This window comes from Mastomys coucha, unplaced genomic scaffold, assembly GCF_008632895.1.
Source record: "Mastomys coucha isolate ucsf_1 unplaced genomic scaffold, UCSF_Mcou_1 pScaffold12, whole genome shotgun sequence".
Classification (NCBI taxonomy): Eukaryota; Metazoa; Chordata; class Mammalia; order Rodentia; family Muridae; genus Mastomys; species Mastomys coucha.
In genome coordinates, this window is record NW_022196894.1 from 35,543,022 (window position 1) to 35,553,691 (window position 10,670).

Below are 10,670 nucleotides of genomic sequence, written 5' to 3' on the forward strand. Positions count from 1 at the left end.
TTTCTAAGCTCTGCTCTTGGAGATTCAAAATTGTTGTGGTGGGGGAACTCAAGAAGCAAAATTTAACCCAGTTTCCTAGAAGGGTTCTTATAAAATCTTGTGTGCTTGGGACACAAAGAGATGAGTATGAAATGCCTATTTTACCTTGAACACTAGATTTCACAATGACCTGAAAATTTCCTCCTCCGTATCCTCCGAGATTTGGAATCCAGACCTGGAAAAAATAAAAATGACTTATGTTTTAACAAGTGATGCTGTTCTCTGTCCTGTGTTCAGAAACTGTGACGAACACTCAGAAGCCATACTGGAACAACCTTTTTTCTTTTCCAGACATCACTTTCCAAGCTCTGGGGCTAGGATGGGAAGTAAGATGTGAACCTTTCTTCCCTAGAACCTGCTATTCTGTATCATTGTTCAAGACTGTCTCACCTGCTTTTGTTTTTCTTCTCTTTTGGATAGATTTTAGAGATGAGTTGCCAAGTTCCATAAAAAGAAATTGAGCTTCAAGAATCCATTCATACAGAGTATCTTCCCACCCCTCCTCATTTATATTCCATGTCTCCATTATGTTTTTTTTTAAAGATTTATTTATTTATTTTTATGTGTATGAGTACACTGTAGCTTGCACAGATGGCCATGAGCCATCATGTGGCTGCTGGGAATTGAACTCAGGATGGTCCCGCTCGCTCCAGCATAATATACTATAGCTGTCTTCAGATGCACCAGAAGAGGGTGTCAGATCTCATTACAGGCCACCATGTAGTTGCTGGGATCCCAACTCAGGACCTTTGGAAGAGCAGTCAGTGCTCTTACCCGTTGAGCCATCTCGCCAGTCCTGCCCTCCATTTATGTTCTTTAATCGTGCCTTGTGATGTCTCCAACACGAGCTGTCACCTCTGCTACTGGGGTCATTCCTGACACATTGTAGGGTTTTTTTTAAAAGAATTATTCATTTATTTAATGTACGTGAGTACACTGTAGCTGTCTTCAGACACACCAGAAGAGGGAGTTGGATCCCATTACAGATGGTTGTGAGCCACCGTGTGATTGCTGGGAATTGAACTCAGGACCTCTAGAAGTGTAGCCAGTGCTCTTAACAGCTGAGCCATCTCTCCAGCCCACATTGTATCCTATCACTAATACTTTTGTTTCTACCTCACTGTTCTTTACTAGAATGAAGAAATTAATTCATATGCTGTTCCAGTATAAAGGTTTAAAAAAGTCCTACTTGATTTTCTATGCCTTATTCTGGGTTGTTACATAAGGCAGTCATGCCTTATGCATGTGGAAGTATTGCTTTTTTGTACCCCAAACAGTGCTTTTTTTCTTCTCTCAACTGTTGCATCAGCCATGACTTCTAGTGTAATGTTGGGAAGTAGCAGAGATCGTCTCCCATCTCGCTCCCAGATCTAATAGGGACCTTGAGTCCTTCATCATTAAATGTTGTTTTTTCCAGTAGGGTTTGACAGAGCCCATTGTCGGGTTAAGAAATTTCTCTTGTATTTCTTGCCAAAATGGCCTTTTAAATCATTAATGAACATAGAGTTGGTCATTTGCTATTTCTATATTTTTGATATATTACCAGCTGTTTTCTCTATATTAATCTGTTAAAAGAAAGACAGAAAAATAAATTCTTTTGGTTGTTCCCATGTGAAACTTTTTTTTTTTTATTTCAGAGTGAAGCCCACTCCATGGCCGTTCTGTGTGTTTCTTGATATATGTGTAAATTAACTTCTTGCTTTTAACTTTACCATTCATGTTCACAGACGAGTTGGCTCTGTAATTTTTTGTCTAATTTGGTTATTGCCACTTTTGAGAATATTTACATGACATGAGTTGAATATATAGCTTTTTAAAGATATGTATTTAAAGATATTTATTTCGTGTGTATGTAGGTGTGTATGTGTTTGTGTGTGTGTGTGTGCCCAAGTGTATGCATGTGTGCTATGTGTGCGCAGGTGCCCATGGAGACCAGGAAATGGTGTCAGATCTCCTGGAGTTAGAATTACAGGCTGGTGTCTGCTGCACAGTCTGGGTGCTGAGAACCAAACCTGGGTACTCTGCAAGAGCAGCACCTGCTCGTAAGCTCGGACCTACTTATGTAGCCCCTATTTCTGTTTTTATTATTATACTTTTAAACTCTCCCAACAGTGTAAGTAAAGTCTATTTCTTGATTATTTGATTAATTATGCTGTATTTCTGTCTGAGGCTTATGTCATTTTGATGAGGGAGAATTTCAACCCTGAATTTAGTTTTTGTGATGGTTGTTGGCATGGTAAAGATTTCTATTTCTTCTAAGCAACTCTGATACCCACTTTCCAAGGCTCTTATTTTAAACACATTGTCAGAGAGATTCTGATCTCATCCTAAGAATTCAAATATATGTCATCTTCACAATTATCTTCCTCTTTTGACTTCTAATTGTGTCCATTTGTTGTTTCTTTTGTTTTTATCAGTCCTGCTACAACATTATCTACTTTGTCTATGAAAACATAAAACTCATTAAGAACAAACTTTATTTACAGTAGTTAACAGAAAAACAAATGAGAAAGATGCAAATATTTTTCATATACCTCCCCAAACACCCTCACCCAGGCACAGCCATCAACAGTGTCTCCCCCCAACAGAGTGGTACATTGGATCCAAGCGATGGAGAAACACTTCACACAAAATGACCACCTGTAGCCTCTCGTTTGCATTAAGCTTCACCCTTGGTGCTGTTAGTTTTATGATTGGGACAAACTGTGATGTACTATATCCATCGTTATAATGTCCTGTGAAGTATTTTTACTGATCTATAAACCCTCCATATTCTGTCTAGTCAACCTACCTCCTGCCCACTTGACCTTTCTGCTGCTGCCATGTTCTCATTATGGAGATAATATTGTAGCAAGACTGATAAAAACAAAAGAAACAATAAATGGATACAATTAGAAGTAAAAATAGGAAGATAATTGTGATACTTTGTCCCTTCAGATCGCCTTCTTTCATCCAGTCCTTCATGGCTTGACAGCTCTTTTTAATACTGAATACCATTCCATTATCTGGATGCCCACAGTTTCTTCTAGTTTATCCATTCACCTGATGAAGTGCACCCTGCTTGTCTTCACATTTAGACAATTATGAGTAGGACTATAATAAACAGCCCTGTGTGAGTTTTTGTGCAGAGACAAGTTTTCAAACCCTTTGGGTAAATACCAGATGAATCAATTGCTTTATTGTGTGGTGAGAGCATGCTTAGTTTTGTAGGATGCTGTCAAGCTGTCTTTCAATGTGTCTGGACCAAGTCAGTTTCCCACCAGCCATCAGTGAGCTCTCCCATGGCTCCAGCCCCTTGCTGGTATTAAGCACTGTCAGTCTCCTGTATAAGGGTGTAGGGGCAGTGCATTTGCACTTTCCTGGTGGCATGGGTGAAGCAGGTTTTCATCTGCTCATTTCCTACCTGGGAGTCCTCTTCGATGACATAGCTGTTAAGGGTTTGGGCTCAGTATTAGATTGTATTTTTTTAGTATATCAAACTAAGTCATGCAAAGCCATTTCATGCAAGTGTATGACATGCACATACATGACTACCACCATCCCACACTACCTTCCCTTTTCTAGGGCCCATTTTCAACCAGACTGTGATCTTTCTTGCTGAGTTTTAATAATTTTGTATATTCTAATAACAGACATGCCTTTTTCAAATATTTTTCTCATAGCCCTGGGGTTGTCTTTTCATTCTGTTGGAATTGTATTTTTGAGAGCAGAAATTTGTGTTAAATTGAGTCTATCTCATCAGTGACTTCTTTCAAGTGTAATATCTGGTATTGTATAAAAACAGCCATTGCATACCCAAGGGCATTTTGTCTTTTTCCTACACAGATCTTCTAGAGCTTTTTTTTTTCTAGTTTTGTGTTTTCTAGCTTTTTTCTAGTTTTGTGTTTGTTTGTTGATTGATTTTTGTGTCACCATACTTTCCTATAACTGGCTATATAGGCCAGGCTGGCTTGGAATTCACAGAGATCCACCTGTCTCTACCTCTGACTCTGAAATGCTGGGACTGAAGGTATGTGCCACCATGCCTAGCTCAGCTTTGTGTTTTAAACATAGATTTATTTCCAAGGTGCTTTTGTGAAAGATGTCTGGTCTCTATGGAGATCTGTGCTTTGCTTAAGGATGCCTCCTATTTCTGTGCTTTTTTGTTGAAAAGATTGTCCCTGCTCCATCGAACATTGTATTTGTGCCTTTGCCAAAGGTCAGTTGGCTGTATTTATATAGGGCTATTTCTGAGCTTCCTGTCCTGCTCCATTGATCTCCCACTGGCCTGTCAGTCTATTTTTCATCACTACCATGCAGTTCTCATCACTGCAGCTTTATAGCAAGGTTTAAAGACTGAAAGCATCAGTCATCTTTCTTCCCCTTCGATGATAAAGTGGGTAATCTGAGTTTGTTCCTAACCTCTCCAAATAAGCTTAAGAATCAGTTTGCCAATACCTATGACACAAGGAGCTGTGATTTTGATTGAGGTTCTGTTTTCATTGTGTCTTAATCATTTGTAATCAGTAATTCTCCTTTCACTTTTTTTTTTCTTTTTGGTTTGGTTTGGTTTGGTTTGGTTTTGTTATGGCAGTGGTTGGATTTTTTTGGTTGGCTGGATGTTTTTGAGGCAGAGCCCTGCTGTAGAATTTACAGACAGGAAATGTGTGAATCATCTTCTGTTCAATGAGTTATTATGAAGTAGACACATTCTCTTAATCATGGATATGTTCCATTTCTATAATAAGTAGTTCCATGTGAATTTTAAAAAACACATATGCATCTATGTTCAATGATTTCAAGGTTAGATTGAGTGCTAATTGTGTTCTTCAGCCCTCCCTCTCACATCCGGATTTTTGTTTACTAGATCTATCTCTGATATGGACTTTTATTATAACCTCTCCATGCTATTATGGATTATTAATTTTTCCTTGAGCAAAATTAACATGCCCGGGGTGAACCAGAGGTGATGGAATATTTTAATGTGCATATTTCTGTAGATTGCTTTTGTCACAAGAAAAAGAAACTCATGCATAATGGCTTTCTAGCTCTATCCATTAGTGTGCTGTATACAAACCAACAGGGGCGGGAGAAGATTTCTGCCGAAAATATACAATACTCTTCGAAGCACATCTGTCATGTAGACATATCCCAAAGCTTATGAATATTACATTTTGCATTCCTTTTTTTTTCACAGACAGTCTCACTTCCCGGTGTTAACATGTATCCGTTCTTATTACTAAAGTCACTTACATAAGCACATATTTGTGCTTGAAAGAAACACTGCCTTCCTACACAACCAAAGATGACATTTTCTTGCAAATCATCGACTTCACATACAATAAGGTCAATCCTCTTAGCTCAGGCTATGTCCTGCTTTCTTCTTTGAGATAAAGAATTGTCTAGCATCGACTTTTGCTTGGGGACAGTGTCCTTGCTGGTTTGTTCACATACATCTACTGGCCATACCTCACCCGCCCCCCCAGACTCTTTTTCCATGCTTCAGCCAGGGTGACCTTTTAAAATATACATGATCCTGTCGCCTCTAATTAAACCCTCACATGATTTATGGCCCTGAGTGCAGTCTGCTGCCTACTTCTTCGCTGCACTTAACTCCATGCCCCTCAGCACCGTCTGCTCCACCCTCACCAGCCTTTCTTCAGCTAATTCATTCCACAGGCCCTTTGGCTTGATTGGTCACTCTGCCTCAAACCTTACATTCTATAACACACTTCTACCCTTCCTTCATAACTCGGTTCTGCCGTCCCTTAACCAACCAACAAGGTCAAGTCTGATCCTGACCTTCCATAGCACTGTAGACCAATCCTCCATAACAGTACTTATTACACTGAGTTGGACATTTTTGGTTATTTAGTTAATCCACCCCCCCCCCACACACACACCCTCGTCTCCATCAGAAGATAGGCTTTTTGGAGACTAGGACTACATCAGACAAGGCTCATCCAACATCCCAGCAGCAGCCCAGTGTGTGGTGCATCTCAGCAGTGGGGAATGGATGAGGAGCCGCTGCCTTCCCTCGCCTCAAGGTGAGTGTATGAACCTAATGCTTCTGTACCGCTCTTCCATTTCTGCCTCCACCTCCACCCCTTCTCCCATATGCTTCCTAGCAATACTCCACTCCTCTCAGTACTGCTTTCTGTGCACAATTCAGAATCTAAGCCTAAAGCAGCATCCAGGCTATGTTGAATTTTATGTGAATACAGAAGAGGAGAATCATCACAGAGCAAATGCCTCCACATTTCAAGGATAATACCTTTGCACACACCCCACCCCCAGTTCTTTTAAAAGATGTTTTAAAATGATCATTGTGTGATTTTATGTGTATGGGTGTTTTAGCCTGCAGGTGTGTCTGTGCATGTGTATGTACCATGTGCATGCCTGGGGCTTACACCGGCGAGAAGAGGCCATTAGAGTCCATGGAACTGAATTATAAGCAGTTGTGAGCTATCATGTGGGTACTGGGAATTGATCTTGGGTCCTCTGGAAGAACAACCAGTGCTCTTACCCTCTGAGCTATCTCTTCAGCTCCTGCCCCCTGGTTCTCATTTCTACAGCATTAGGAACTATCTCATCTGACACTCACCCCGACCACCTCCATTCCCACAAGTCTGCCTCCTCCTTTGGGTCCACATGAACCTCTCCCCAATACAATCGGCATTAAGGCCTCTCATGTGCTCTGCATCCCTGGCCACATTGTAGGGAGTAAACCCACCATGAGACAAAACTTGTGCTTAAACAGGAGGTGGGGGTGGGGGAAAGCAATAATAAATTGTCCGTAATTCCAAGTAAGACAAGAGAAATAGAATGTGTACTTGGGAAAAAATAATGTTTCCATTTGGGTGTTTGATGAAAAGGTTTCTAGGGTATTTAACCACTCGAGTGCACCTTGATGGCCATTATATCTTAGTCAGCATAAATCCCAAAGAGGGCACAGGATATCATTGATAGAGGGGAGAATATCACCAAGCAAAAGAAAAGAATGACAAAAACACAACACGTAAGAGACATTGCTTGGCTTCAGCTTTACTTCACTGTAAAGTAAAGCTCTGTGTGGGCAGAGACAGGAGGATTGCTGGGACTTCCTGGCTGCTGGCCTAGCTCCAGGTTCAGTAAGAGACTCTGCTTCAAATGAATGAGATGGAGAGTAATTGTGCAGGACACTCAACACATGTGTACAAACACGGACAGACGCAGGTATTTAGATGCACGCACACACGCATGCACGCATGCAATACTGGATTTCAGATTCTAAAGATCAGCTGTGATGGTTTCTATAGGCTCAGCCGGGGAGTGGCACTATTAGAAGGTGTGGCCCTGTTGGAGTAGGTGTGTCACTGTGGATGTGGGCTTTAATACACTTGTCCTAGCTGCCTGGAAGCCAGTATTCTGCTAGCAGCCTTCAGATGAAGATGTAGAATGCTTAGCTCCTCCTGCACCATGCCTGCCTGGATGCTGCCATGTTCCCCCACCTTGATGATAATGTCTGAACCTGTAAGCCAGCCTCAATTGCATGTTGTCCTTGTAAGAGTTGCCTTGGTCACAGTGTCTGTTCTCAGCAATAAAACCCTAACTGACACAGTACTTCCATTTCAGTGTCAGCCAGAAAGAAACCATTCTCACTGCAAAAGAAAACATTCTCACTACAATCCAGTATACACTGGATGTGTATACTGTGGCTGAGTATGGTATAGCTCAACTTGCTTAATAGTCTTAGGAAGCTGTTCTCTGGCCAAGTAAGTTCAAAGTGTCTCCTAGAATAACTCTGGCTTTCTAAATGTATCACACTTGAAGGACTATCATGTACAAGGTGATTGGCTTTGTTAACTAGAATAAAGGGGGATTGGACGTAGTGGTTATTTTCTGTAATCCAGTTTGTTGTAGAGGCCAAAGAATCAAGAGTTCATGGTCACCCTCTGTAGTAAGTACAAGGCCAGTCTGGGCTAAACGGTATCCTTCCTCAAAAATAAAAGAACAGCCATGCAGTGGTAGCGCACACCTTTAATCCCAGCACTTGGGAGGCAGAGGCAGGCGAATTTCTGAGTTCGAGCCAAGCTTGGTCTACAGAGTGAGTTCCAGGACTACCAGGGCTAGAGAGAGAAACCCTGTCTCAAAAACAAAACAAAACAAAACAAACAAACAAAAAACCCCAAAACCAAAAAACCCAAAAAAACAAAACCAGGTCAGGCAGTATGTAAAGGTATTTGCCACCAAGGCTGATGACCTGATTTTGACCCCTGTAGCCCACATGGTAGGAGTGAACCATGTATACTAAATAAAGAAATAAATGTAACCTCCCTCAAATCAATTATTACATATTATTATAATGACTAAGGAGAAGGCTAATTAAAAATATTAGTATATGTCAACACATATACTAATATAAATACTATATATAATAAGTATATATTGTATATATAATGTATAAGTATATATTGTATATATAATATATATAATAATATATTGAATAATGGCCCCCATAAGCCCATATTTGAATGCTTATTAGGGAGTGGCATTAGGAGGTTTGGCTTTGTTGGAGTGGGTGTGGCCTTGTGGGAGGAAGTATGTCACTGGGGGTGAACTTTGGGGTTTCAAAAGCCCAAGCCAGGCCCAGTGGCTCTCTTTTCTTGCTGCTCACTGATCCAGATGTAGACCTGGAAGCTCCTCTCCAGCACCATGAATGCCACTATACTTCCTACCTGTCTTACTTAGGGTTTTACTGCTGAGCACAGACACCATGACCAAAGCAAAGTCTTATATAAAGGACAACATTTAATGGGGGCTGGCTTATAGGTTCAGACATTATCATCAAGGTGGGGGAACATGGCAGCATTCAGGCAGGCATGGTACAGGAGGAGCTGAGAGTCCTACATCTTCATCTGAAGGCTGCTAGCAGAATACTGGCTTCCAGGCAGCTAGGATGAGGGTCTTAAAGCCCACACCCACAGTGACACACCTACTCCAACAGGGCCAAACCTCCAAATACTGCCACGGCCTGGGCCAAGCATATCCAAACCATGACACCACCGTAATGATAATGGACTAAACATCTGAAACTCTAAGCCAGCCCCAATTAAACGGTTTCCGTTATAAGAGTTGCCATGGTCATGGTGTCTCTTCACAGCAATAGAACACTAAGACAGTGTATGCGTTTAAGCTCGTGAGGTCCAACTGGAAGAAGTGTGGCTAGAAAGCTGTTGTTTGCTCTCGGGAGTGTGCTTGGATTTCAGGTGAACAGACCTCGGTGTTTTATTCCACCTGATTCAGCAGAGGGGTGGAGAGCCAATGAGAAGTTTGTCTCATGTGTCTGTGGTGGAGAGTGTCAACTGTTGGTCTTATTGATTCCTTCAAGTTTCCTACCAAATGATGCCTGAGTTCCCTACATGAACTGTAAATATCTGTAACTTCTTTTATTTCTGTACACATCTTCATTATTCAGATCAAATGAGAATTAAAAAGTAAAATGAAGTCATGTGGATCTATTTTAAAGACATTGTTAATATTTTATTCATATTCCTAAAGTGATACATTTCATTATAAGCAAATTTTTAAACAAAATGAAAAATTAAAGTTATTTAAAATTTTTTTTGTCTTATAGACAATCATTTTTTTCTCTTCCAATGTTCTTTTAGAAAAAAAAACACATTTAAAACATTTTTTTTTGACAAGGTTTCTCTGTATATCCCTGGCTGTCCTGGAGCTCACTCTGTAGACCAGGCTGGCCTCAAACTCAGAAATCCACCTGCCCCTGCCTCCCAAGTGCTGGGATTAAAGGCGTGCGCCACCACGCCTGGCCATTTAAAACATTTTTAAAAAGTGTTTTAAAGTATGGCACATTAAAAGATGTTTTAGGGGCTGGTGAGATGGCTCAGCGGGTAAGAGGACTGACTGCTCTTCCAAAGGTCCTGAGTTCAAATCCCAGCAACCACATGGTGGCTCACAACCATCAGTAATGAGATCTGTAATGAGATTCTTCTGGTGTGTCTGAAGACAGCTACAGTGTACTTATGTATAATAACAAATCTTTAAAAGATGTTTTAGAAAATCACAACCATAATTAAGGGATTTCTTGATGGTAAAATGATTTTCTCACAAGCCCTGGGTTCCACCCTCAAAACATTAAAAAACAAGTAAATAAAATATAATAATTATGTTTAAATATACATATATGAAAATATATTTATGAAAATAATTATAATTTATTTAACCAACTCCTCTACTTGTCCTTACAGTTTATTTTCCAAAAACAGAAAAATAAAGACACTTTTTTTTTTAAAGTACTACTTTTCTAAACACTTTCTGTGTGCTTCTCAGCTAGCCGCATCTACCTCAGCCTTCTGGGCTGCTCACCAACACGAGGCTGCAGCTGAGGAGGCTCATGCTTCCCCCGGAGTCCTCACTTGGTCTCTGAGCTCTTGTCCTCTGCCTTCCTGCTCACACAAGGATGCTCTTCAGCTCTCTTGGTTTAGGGTTGACCTAGGCAAAGCTTGTGTCCAGGGAACCCATTCAGTGGGATGCAGTCTACAAAGGGCATCTTCTTGCATTAGCAAGCTGCCATACGGTCATACTCTGACCTAGTAGGAAGGCTGTGGTCTGTACTGGAACTTGGGGACACACATGTAGAGTTTGGAATA